We start from the raw sequence: 13,251 nt of genomic DNA on the forward strand, positions 1-13,251 counted from the left end.
TCTTTTGGCCATTTGGACTGCATACTTGATACATTGGAGCTGAGTTTCCCCTCTCTCACACTTCCTTGCTTAGAGATTGCATCTTTGAGAGTGTGAGAGCATCCTAGTGCATTGCATCAAGAGTTCTAGCTTTGTGGCACTAGGGAAACTTCAAGCAAGCGTCGTCGACTTGTTACTCTTGGGAGTTGCCGCTCCCTAGACGGAGAAGTGGATTTCGTGGAGCACCTCCAAGGAGATTGTTGAAGAGCCCCGAAATCAGTTGTGAGAGGTCTTGTGCTCGCCTCACCGGAGTGGTGAAGAGCAATTGTAGTGGAATCGAGGTTTGGAGCGGTTGTTTGATTCAAGCCGGCTCAAAATCAAGAGGTTTTTTGATAGAGGAGCGGTTGATTCTTGGAATCCATCTCAATGTGGATTAGGAGTGACCGGCAAGTCATCGACACCACAGTAAAAAGTTCTTGTGTCAAGCTCGGTTACTTCTCTTGCTCACTTTGATTATTGCAATTACTTTAAGCTATTTACTTTACAAGAGCTTGATTTGTATCCTGTCACCCTAGGTTGCAAACCCAAACTAGAGATAGTTGTAGCATGACATAGGGCTCTCTTGTGTTACTACTTAAATTTCTCTAGTGTTTGTGATTTTAGTTTTAAACTGCCTATTCACCCCCCCTCTATTCGGTGTTCTTGATCCAACAAGTGGCATCAGAGGTAAGTACATCTTAATTGAGGATTTAACCATCTTGGAGTAGAGCAATGACTAGTGAAAATGGTATTTATATTGGGAAGCCACCTTTTTTTGATGGAAACAATTATGGTTATTGGAAAACTAGGATGTCGGTTCATCTCAAGGGCATGAGTAGAAAATTGTGGAGGATTGTAAATGATGGTTATGTCATCCTAGATGAAAAGAATTTGACCGCTCAAGATGAGGAAAATGAAGTGCTAAATGATCAAGCGGTGAATGTGCTCTTTAGTGCTCTTGATGTGAGTGAGTTCAATAGAGTTAAGAATCTCACCAATGCCACTGAGATATGGAAGAAGCTAATGGAAATCCATGAGGGCACATCAAGTGTCAAAGAAGCCAAGTTGTATGTGCTTGCCATGAAGAAGGATGAGAGTGTGGTCGAGATGTTCAACCGGCTAAATGACATTGTTAATGAGCTCAAGGGTCTTGGATTTGAGGCGTCGGATGCGGATTTCTCTCACAAGTTCCTTAGAAATCTTCTGGAGAGATATGACACCATTGTGACTTTGCTTATGAGGTCAAATGTGAAGACCGCTGATGAGGACATGACCAATATGCATATGACCAAGGCCCAAGCGAAGATAGAGTTCAAAGCCCAATCCACATTGAAGTCCGATTTATTCGCGAGTCCGGTTCGGACTGCAGGAGCAGGCCTCACGAAAACGGACGCCCAGGCCACATACGGGCTTCGTTTTGGGCGTTCTATATATCGTTGGAAAGCTAAGGAGATAAGCTTTCCAACCCAACTGATCCCATATCAAAATACGCTCGGAGTCGACGGGAATCGTCGAAACAACATGACGACCAGAATCTGCCTGGATGCAGCGACGCCAGTTTTTGGGCCCGAAGGCCTTGTACTCCCTAGGGTTGCCCGGCCACCCCCTTGGCCGCCCCCCCTAGCCTCTCTCTTCTATATACACAGCAGCCGCCATTAGGTTACTCGGGTTTTGCTTAGATTCATTCTGTCAAGAACAGTTGTCGCCGTTCATCGGTTTGTGAAACCCCAACTTGAGATTAATCTTTCATCTGCAGAGTCACTTCAATTGAGCTGCGTTCTTTCGAGTTCTTGCTTGTGTTCTTCGTTGCGCTTGCAGGGATTAGCCTTCTTGGCGAGGTCAACCGGGTTGTGACACGGTTGATAACCAGAGGAGTTGTGGTGCTAAGATTGCTGGATTCGGGTCTTAGGATCTGAAGCCGGATCGGTGTGTCTCGCTCCGCCTACAACGAGAGTTATCCAGAACCTGACGGAAGATCGGGAACCCACGTCCCCATTATTTGGTATCAGAGCAAATAATGGGGACGTGGGTTCCCGATCTTCCGTCAGGTTCTGGATAACTCTCGTTGTAGGCGGAGCGAGACACACCGATCCGGCTTCAGATCCTAAGACCCGAATCCAGCAATCTTAGCACCACAACTCCTCTGGTTATCAACCGTGTCACAACCCGGTTGACCTCGCCAAGAAGGCTAATCCCTGCAAGCGCAACGAAGAACACAAGCAAGAACTCGAAAGAACGCAGCTCAATTGAAGTGACTCTGCAGATGAAAGATTAATCTCAAGTTGGGGTTTCACAAACCGATGAACGGCGACAACTGTTCTTGACAGAATGAATCTAAGCAAAACCCGAGTAACCTAATGGCGGCTGCTGTGTATATAGAAGAGAGAGGCTAGGGGGGCGGCCAAGGGGGTGGCCGGGCAACCCTAGGGAGTACAAGGCCTTCGGGCCCAAAAACTGGCGTCGCTGCATCCAGGCAGATTCTGGTCGTCATGTTGTTTCGACGATTCCCGTCGACTCCGAGCGTATTTTGATATGGGATCAGTTGGGTTGGAAAGCTTATCTCCTTAGCTTTCCAACGATATATAGAACGCCCAAAACGAAGCCCGTATGTGGCCTGGGCGTCCGTTTTCGTGAGGCCTGCTCCTGCAGTCCGAACCGGACTCGCGAATAAATCGGACTTCAATGTGGATTGGGCTTTGAACTCTATCTTCGCTTGGGCCTTGGTCATATGCATATTGGTCATGTCCTCATCAACCGCTACTCCTAGACAAATATTGGGAGAAGTGCTTACTCATGACATGTTCAAGAAATCTCAAGATGAAGTTCATTGTGGAACAATTGATGAGAAGAAGAAGAGTGTGGCTTTCAAGGCTCAAGATAGCAAAATTGAAGAAGAAAGTGGTTGCCAAGAAGAAAAATCAGAGAAGAGATGGCTCTCTTTGTCAAAAGGTTCAATAGAATGATGAGCGAGAAGAACTTTGGCAAAAGAGAACAATCATAAAGGAAAAATCCTTTTGATGCCAAGACATGTTTTCAATGTGGTGAATTGGGCCATATCATCATAAATTGCCCAAACAAGAAGAATGACAAGAACAAGAAAGACAAGAAAAATGATGAGAGGAAGAAGAAGAAAATCATCAAGAAGAAGAGAAATGGTCAAGCCTACTTTGTTAAGTGGGATTCCGATGCAAACTCCGATGAAGATGATGATGATGATGACAAGCCATCCAAGGGAGTTGCCGGGATCGCCATCAAGGAGGCTCCATCTCTCTTCTCTATACCACATTATTTTATGGTAAAAGGTGGTGTAAAGGTATTACAAGATGATGAACTTGAAGAATTTTCATATGATGATCTTGTAGACATGCTCAACGATGCCGGTGAACTTGTGATCAAGAAAAAGGCAAAGTTGAAGGACTTGGAGTTGAAATATGGTTCACTCCAAGCTTCCTATGAGGAGCTAAAGACCTCTCATGATAATCTTAAGGAAACTCATGAGAAGCTCGAGGAAGCTCACAACACCTTGCTTGATCACAAGAACAAGGTTAAGTTAAGCATGGGGGCTAGTAGTGAAACTTGCAAATCATGTTGTGTATCTAGCTCCACTAACTCCTCATGTAGCACAAGTGACATGCCTCCTTGTGATGAGTCACTTGTCTTGGAGAATGAAAAGTTGAAGAAGGAAGTGACTTGTTTGACCAATGATTTAAGCAAGAGCTATGATAGTAGAGCAAACTTCAATCATTGTTGGTCAAGCCAAAAGTTCACCTTGAATAGGCAAGGTCTTGAATATATTCCAAAGAAAGGCAAGAAGGCCTTCTACGCTACCAAGACCACATTTGTGAAGAGAGATGGACGGCTATATTGTGAGAAATGCAAGAATATGGGCCATGTTGAGAAGAATTGCTCAAACAAAAAACCTATATCCTTTGATTCTAGTTATATTCTTATGAAGAATTCTAAGGGTAGTGTTTGTGTTAAATATGTTGGGTTACCTATATATGGTGCTAAAAAGAATGTCATTTTGGTGCCTAAAATCTTGGTCACTAACATCCAAGGACCCAAGAAAATTTGGGTACCTAAAAGAGTTACTTCTCTTTTGTAGGTGAATTACAAGGCCGGAGGAAGACATTGGGTGCTTGATAGTGGATGCATGCAACATATGACCAGAAATTCAAAGATGTTTTCCTCTCTTGATGATAATGTGGTTGGCTATACTGATATCATCTTTGGTGACAATAGCCGAGGCAAGGTCAAAGGACTTGGTACAATTGCTATCTCAATTGATCATTCTCTTTCAAAAGTATTGCTGGTTGATTCTCTCAAGTTCAATCTTTTGTTGGTCACTCAACTTTGTGATTTTGATTATAAGTGTAGTTTCACTAAGGATGATGTTGTAGTGACTAGTTTGGATTGAAATGATCATATCTTCATAGGATTTAGACATGAGGATGTTTATCTTGTGGATTTTGCTACTAGAGAGGCAAATTTGTCTACTTGTTTGTTCTCTAAATTATCTTTGGGTTGGTTATGGCATAGAAGACTTGGTCATGTTGGCATGAAACAACTCAACAGACTCTTGAAGCATTATTTAGTGGTTGGCTTGAATAATGTGAAATTTGAAAAGATAAGTTATGTAGTGCATGTCAAGCTGGAAAGCAAGTTGCAAATTCTCATCCCTCCAAGAGTGTTATGTTAACCGAGAGACCATTAGAATTGTTGCATATGGATTTATTTGGTCCTACAACATATAGAAGCATTGGAGGGAATTGCTATTGTCTTGTGGTAATGGATGATTATTCAGGATATACATGGGTTTTCTTTCTTCTAGACAAGGCCGATACATATGATATGTTCAAGAAATTCATAACAAGGGCCGAGAATGAATTTGAACTCAAGGTGAAGAAAGTGAGAAGTGATAATGGAAGTGAGCTTAGAAACACAAGAGTTGAGGAATTGTGTGATGAAAAGGGAATCAAGCATGAGTTCTCAACCATATACACTCCGGAACAAAATGGTCTTGTTGAAAGGAAAAATAGGACTTTGATTGATATGGCAAGATCAATGCTCTCCGAATACAATGTTTCGGATAGTTTTTGGGCCGAAGCAATCAACATGGCTTGTCATGCTTCTAATAGGCTATATTATCATAGATTTCACAACAAGACCCCATATGAATTATATTGCTTATTGGAAGGAAGCCAAATATCTCATATTTTTGAGTATTTGGTTGCAAATGCTATATTCTCAAGAAGGGAACTCGGTTATCAAAGTTCCAAAGAAAAAGTGATGAATGTTTTCTTCTTGGGTATTCATCTTGTAGCAAGGATTATCGGGTCTACAACAAAACTCATGGCATTGTTGAAGAAGCATATGATGTGGAGTTTGATGAAACCAATGGGTCTCATGATGAACAAGAAAATTTTGATGATGTGAGAAGTGATGGCTTGAGAAATACAATCAAGAATATGTCAATTGGTGATGTTATACTAAGAGAAGAAGATGAAGATGAAGATGGTCCTCCTATTTTTATTAGAGTAAATCCTTCAACTTCTATTTCAAATGATCAAGCCCAACCAATTGTACAAGATTCAAGCAATGATGATTCTCAAGTACAAGATCAAGTAGGCTCAACTACTTCACCTTCTGCATCAACTCAAGAGCCCATTGCTCCTCAAAGAATTCATCATGTTCTTGTAAAAGATGTAACGAACATGGCACCATTTATGCCATTTCGAGTGATTTTGGTGATCGAATGACAACGCAATCAATGGGACTAATGGTATTGTTAAGTGAACATTTCTAGATCCCAGGGATGAAATAAAAAGGCCATGCAAAGCAAAACACGAAGAAAGAACTCAAAAAAACGCTAAATTGGACGAGTTCTACTAAAATCAGTAGCACCGGAAGAACCAATGCTATAGGCATCGATGCATCCGATGGTTGTCGGATGAACCGACGGCCTGGCAATTGGCACAAGTCTATGTGCCTCTGGAGATCATGTGAAGATCAAGTGAAGCACCGGTTGAACCGACGGCTTCAAGATAGGCATCGGTGCATTCAACGTACCATGTTCCAGAGACGATGTCAAGCACGCAGGAGCCAAGTCTTCAGCACCGGTTGAACCAGCAAGGCATCGGAGCATAGCATTGGTGCATTGTCGTCAGCAGAAGAGGGAGGCCCAACGGCTAGTCCAGTTGCTGTGCGTGACCGGTTGAACCGACACCACAAGCATCGGTTCAATCGATGGTCCCTGGAACTGCTGCAATTGTGTCAGAGAAGCCAACAGCTACTTCAGGTCTGAGAGTGACCAGATGAACCGACGCTACCCCATGCAGAGGCATCGGTTCATCCGATGGTACGTAGATTTTTGCTGACTGTTGGAACAACGGCTCCACGACTTGGAGGCCTATATATATGGCATTCCCCGGCCATTTGATGTTTGCTGGAGTTGCTAGAAGTCACATACACACCCAAGATCAACTCCAAGCCATACAAGAGCATCAAGATCATATCCTTAGCCCTTAGCACAATTTGAGAGTGTTGTGTAAAGGATTAGCTCTTAGTGAGTGAGATTGCAAGGCTTCGAGCCTTTGTGCTGTGGTTCTTTAGTGAACCAAAAGAAGAGCTTGGTGCACCGGCCCCTTGGAGCTGTGAAGCTCGCCGGCAACATCATCGACCCTCCGACTTGGTGTGGAGCGGCGACGACACTTTGTGCGGGGGACGTGGAGACCCCATCCTTTGTGGAGAAGCTCCTTAGTGGAACCCGGGGCCAAGGTGATCGTGATTGTGTTCACGGAAGAGACTTGGTGGCCGAGTAGCAATACTCTTAGTGAGTGCTACAACAACGTGGATGTAGGTGTGCCTTTGTGGCTAACCGAACCACGGGATAAACACCCGCGTCAAGAGTTTGCTATCTCCTATCCCACTCATTAAGTTTCCGCATTTCATACTAGCAATTTGTATGCCTTTACTTTCATCGAGTAGTTTCTTGATAGGAAAGGCTATAGGTTGCTAAACTCTTTTTGGATAGGGGTTTCACACTAGAACAACCATAGTTGCACATCTAGATAGCTTGTTTTAGTTTAAGTTTTGTGCAAACTAGTTGGAGCCATAGGTCTAAGTTTTTTAGAGTACCTAATTCACCCCCTCCCCCTCTTAGGCTAGAGCACCCGATCCTTTTCAAGTGGTATCAGAGCCGGGACTCACTTCTCTCACAAAGAAAGCCAATTCCATTGGCAAATTTGTGTTTACCGGCTCACTTGATCGGTTATGCTTCACCGCCTAGTGAGTTAGCTCTTTTAGGGGAAGGGATGGATTCTCTAGGACCTCCTCCACGTTTCAATGGCACGGGCTTCCAATGATGGAAGATTTTGATGCAATCACACCTCCAAGATAAGGGCCTAAATGTTTGGAGAGTAACAAGTGAAGGAACTAAGAGCAATAGTCAACAAGAGAAGCAATATGATGCTATAGCCAAGTGTGCTATTTTAAACTTTCTTGGTGAAAATGTGTTCAACCGTGTGTTTGCTTGCGAAAATGCTAAAGTTTTATGGAAAACTATTAGTGAGAACCATGAAGGCACAAAAGATGTTGCAAATGAAAGATATCATGTTCTCATTGATAAACTTAATAGCTTCAAGCAACTTGATCATGAAAATGCCGAAAATATGTACTCACGGTTGAATATTCTTGTGAATGAGATTAACTCTTTAGATGTGAAGAAAATTGAAGATTTGGAACTCATTCGCAAGATCCTTCACTCACTCCGAAGGCCGGACTATGATTTGGTGACCACAATTCTATATGAGAAAGATATCAACACAATGACACCAAATCTAGTCCTCAACAAGGTGATCGCCCATGAGCTACGTCATGATATCAAGCCAAGAGCGCCACCTTCTTCACCAACACATAGTGCACTTGCATGCAAGCAAGTCAAAAAGTTGAAGAAGATGGCCATCAAAGGTAGCTCAAGTGAAGAGGAAGAAGAGGAGGCATGCCAAAGCTCCTCAAATGATGATCAAGAGCAAATGAACCGCTACCTTTACAAGCAAGTAAAGAAGATGAACAAATACTTGAAGGAAATCAACTCCATGGGGTATGTGATCTTCCTCAAAGATGGGCCGCACCATCAACTTATGAAGGTTGAGAAGAAGTTCAAAAGGAACAAGCAAAAGAAGGAGAAGAAGCCCAAGCATGAATCATTTGCCATATTTGGTGAATGGGTTAGCGGTGGTGAAGAATCAAGTGCTAGTTCAAGTGATGAATCAAACAAGAAATTCACCACCCGCATCGGATCATCATCAAACACTTGCCTTATGGCCAAAGGTATGGATAGCAATTTAAGTGATGATGACTCCGATTCTCCTTCAATTGATGAACTTCTTGACCTTATTCATGAGCACTAAAAAGTCATTAAGAAGCAATCAAAAGAAATAAAAAATCTTAGTGCTCTCAAAGATCTAAATGCTTCTCTTGCTACAAATTTTGAAGATTTGATGTGCAAATTCAAATTACTTAGCAAGGAGCATGAAGAGCTCAAATTAAAATTTGAGAGCATTAATGATACTAATGACTCTTTGGAAAAGAAGCAAACTATCCCTTGTGCAATTCCTATTTCTAGCGTAGATGCTTCAACTTCTTGCATTGATTTAATTGATGAATCTTGCTCTAACCCTTGTGATGAGAAATGCAATGAGAATGTTGTTGTAGAATCATGTGATGATCTCATTGCCAAGGAGAATGATGAGCTCAAGCAAGAATTGGAAAGGCTCATGAAGGACTTGTATAGATTGAAGGGCAAAGGCATAGAGAGCAATATCCAACCTTCTCAAGATAACCGTGAAGACATAGTGAAGAAGCTTAAGAAGGGGTCCACCGTGACTTACTCAAAGTGCCACAAAGAAGGCCACAAGTCCAACAAGTGCCCTCAACCAAGGAAGAAGCTTTTAGATGAGAAGAACAAGAAGAAGCTTACAATCAAGAGTTCTCTCATCTACACCAAGCCCAACCGGAGGAACAAAAGCAATAGCACCTCCTATGTGATCAAGAAGAAAACCAATGGCAAGGTGGTTGCTCACAAGATTGGGAAGTAAGAAAGGAGTTGGAATCACTCCATTTGGATGCCCAAGAATGTCATAACCAACATGAAGGGGCCTCAAATGGTGTGGGTTCTAAAGGAAACTTGAAGCCCAAGAATGGCTTCGGGGGATTTGGAGGCTTAGCTTACAAGTTGAAGTGAAGGTTCAAGACAAAACAAGTTAAGCTCACAACTTGGACATTTGTTGCCCAAGTCCCCCATAAGGTAATGGTAGCTAGATTTCAATTCAAGCATCATATAGCTCCATTGCTCTTGCTAGGTTGTTTGCATTGCATCACCTAGTGTTATATATGGTGGGTTGCTTGTGTCATGACTCTAACCCATGAGCAACCTACATGGTTTGATAAGTGTGTAGAAAGCTACACAAGATTACCCTTCATGGTACATGGACTTCATGAGGTATGTATTTCATATGTGTACCATGAGCACAAGCTATAGGGTAAACTTCCCATTTGTGTCAAAATCAATGTGCATACATTTGCTTGGTGATTCAAACACTAAATGCACACTTTTAGGGGGAGTTCATCCTATGGGTTGTGATTTTGAGACTAACATGTTTCCAAGTTTATCTTTTGTAGTCTCACGATAGAGTTAACACTCTAAGAGAATGTTTCTCATGATCAATGTGAACAAACAACTCTATAAGAGTGATTATTTAAATTGTGCTCTCATGCATATTGAGCCATGCTCTATTGAACTTAAATGACTCATATCTAAGTTCATAGACAATGTGCTCATACATTTGCTTAACCTTGGTGTACCAAGTGCTCTTCTTTCAAAGACTTTCAATTGGTTGCAAGTCACTTTCAATTTGGTACATGCAAGGTAAACAAAGGCCCCCCGGAGGTATGCAAGGTTCTAAATTCTTTCAATTGATATCATTGTCGTATCCTATTTATTTTAGAGCTACCTCCGTGTATGATATGATCTAAGCTTTCTAGTTTTAACATCTAGTTGTGCACTTGATTTTCACATTATCTCTTTGTGCACATACTTATGGAGAGCTTAGCTCATGTCATGCTAGTTTCGTGATTTTGTGATCCACCATAGTAAATTTTCAATTGGTATCTTCATTGATATCATACAATTGGATCATGAGTCATGGAACTAACTCCCTAGGCTACTAATCTTCTCTTGAGCTATATTGTTTTGCAAGACCTTTTTAGGAGCAAGAACTTTTAGGTGATTTGATTCCAAAGGGGGAGAAATGTGGATAAAAGCAAGGTATTTTCTCAAGAAGAAGAAGCACATCCCAAACGGGGAGAAATACCTAAGTTGAATCAAGTCATGAGGAAGAAGTAGCAAGATAGGGGGAGTAACAAAGGGGGAAATCATGATTTTAGGGGGAGGCCAAGCCATCATTGGATGGTGGTAAGCATCCAAGCAAGTGTAAGTGGTTTCAATTGGTTTCAATTGATATCAAGCGATTAAATTTGTCAATTTTTTCAAATATTATGCTTGCTTTGATTGTGTTGTCATCAATCACCAAAAAGGGGGAGATTGTAACGAACATGGCACCATTTATGTCATTTCGAGTGATTTTGGTGATCGAATGAAACGCAATCAATGGGACTAATGGTATTGTTAAGTGAACATTTCTAGATCCCAGGGATGAAATAAAAAGGCCATGCAAAGCAAAACACGAAGAAAGAACTCAAAGAAACGCTGAATTGGACGAGTTCTACTGAAATCACTAGCACCGGAAGAACCGATGCTATAGGCATCGGTGCATCCGATGGTTGTCAGATGAACTGACGGCCTGGCTATTGGCACAAGTCTGTGCGCCTCTGGAGATCATGTGAAGATCAAGTGAAGCACCGGTTGAACCGACGGCTTCAAGATAGGCATCGGTGCATTCAACGTACCATGTTCCAGAGACGATGTCAAGCGCGCAGGAGCGAAGTCTTCAGCACCGGTTGAACCGGCAAGGCGCCGGAGCATAGCATCGGTGCATTGTCGTCAGCAGAAGAGGGAGGCCCAACGGCTAGTTCAGTTGCTGTGCGTGACCGGTTGAACCGACACCACAAGCATCGGTTCAACCGATGGTCCCTGGAACTGCTGCAACTGTGTCAGAGAAGCCAACGGCTACTTCGGGTCTTAGAGTGACCGGATGAACCGACGCTACCCTATGCAGAGGCATCAGTTCATCCGATGGTACGCAGATTTTTGCTGACCATTGGAGCAACGGCTCCATGACTTGGAGGCCTATATATATGGCATCCCCCGGCCATTTGATGTTTGCTGGAGTTGCTAGAAGTCACATACACACCCAAGATCATCTCCAAGCCATACAACAGACCATTGATCATATCCTTAGCCTTTAGCACTAGCCTTGTAAAATGTGATTGCTAGATTAGCTCGTAGTGAGTGAGATTGCAAGGCTTTGAGCCTTTGTGCTGTGGTTCTTTAGTGAACCAAAAGAAGAGCTTGGTGCGCCTGCCCCTTGGAGCTATGAAGCTCGCCGGCAACATCATCGACCCTCCGATTTGGTGTGGAGCGGCGACGACACTTTGTGCGGGGGACGTGGAGACCCCCATCCTTTGTGGAGAAGCTCCTTAGTGGAACCAGGGGCCAAGGTGACCGTGATTGTGTTCACGGAAGAGACTTGGTGGCCGAGTAGCAATACTCTTAGTGAGTGCAACAACAACGTGGATGTAGGTGTGCCTTTGTGGCTAACCGAACCACGGGATAAACACCCGCATCAAGAGTTTGCTATCTCCTATCCCACTCATTAAGCTTCCGCATTTCATACTAGCAATTTGTATGCCTTTACTTTCATAGAGTAGTTTCTTGATAGGAAATGCTATAGGTTGCTAAACTCTTTTTGGATAGGGGTTTCACACTAGAACAACCATAGTTGCACATCTAGATAGCTTGTTTTAGTTTAAGTTTCGTGCAAACTAGTTGGAGCCATAGGTCTAAGTTTTTTAGAGTGCCTAATTCACCCCCTCCCCCTCTTAGGCTAGAGCACCCGATCCTTTTCAAAAGATCACCCCGTGGATCAAATCATGGGTGATATTAGTAAGGGTGTTCAAACTCGATCTCGTATTGCTTCATTTTGCGAACACTATTCTTTTGAATCTTTTCTTGAACCTAACCGTGTAGATGAAGCTTTGAGAGATCCGGATTGGGTGAATGTTGTGCATGAAGAATTGAATAATTTCACCCGAAATCAAGTTTGGGGTCTACTAGAGAAACCCAAGAATTATAATGTTATTGGCACTAAGTGGGTCTTTCGAAACAAGCAAAATAAAGATGGAATTGTTGTGAGAAACAAGGCAAGATCGGTAGCTCAAGACTCCCCTCAAGTCGAAGGTTTGGATTTTGGTAAAACTTTTGCTCTCGTTGCTAGATTTGAAGCTATTAGAATTTTATTAGCTTATGCATACTCTCACAATATAATGCTTTACCAAATGGATGTGAAAAGTGCTTTCTTGAATGGCAAGATTAGTGAACGTGTATATGTTCAACAACCTCCCGCTTTTGAAGATTCTAAGAAGCCAAATCATGTATACAAGCTCTAAAGCTCTTTATAGTCTTAAGCAAGCTCCTCGGGCTTGGTATGAAAGATTGAGAGATTTTTCTTATTTCTAAGGGCTTCAAAATTAGTAAGGTTGACACTACTTTGTTCATCAAAACAATTGGTAGGGACTTGTTTGTTTGCCAAATTTATGTTGATGATATTATTTTTGGTTCAACTAACCCAAGCTTTTGTGAGAAATTTGGTTAAATGATGTCTAGGGAATTTGAGATGTCCATGATTGGTGAATTGAGTTTCTTTCTTGGACTTCAAATCAAGCAACTCAAGAAAGGCACCTTTGTGTGTCAATCTAAATATGTGAATGATATCTTGAAAAAATTTGGTATGAAAGATGCAAAACCAATCAAGATTCTTATGGCTACCAATGGGCATCTCGACCTAGATGGGGGAGGTAACCCGGTTGATCAAAAACTCTATCGTTGTATGATTGTTAGTTTGTTTTATTTGACCGCATCTAGGCCCGATATCATGTTTAGTGTTTGCATTTGTGTGCGATTTCAAGCTGCACCTAGAGAATGTCATTTAACTGCCGTCAAACGCATCTTAAGACACTTGAAATTTACTCCAAATATTAGCTTATAGTATCCCA

Source organism: Panicum virgatum, chromosome 8N (assembly GCF_016808335.1).
Source record: "Panicum virgatum strain AP13 chromosome 8N, P.virgatum_v5, whole genome shotgun sequence".
NCBI classification, from domain to species: Eukaryota; Viridiplantae; Streptophyta; class Magnoliopsida; order Poales; family Poaceae; genus Panicum; species Panicum virgatum.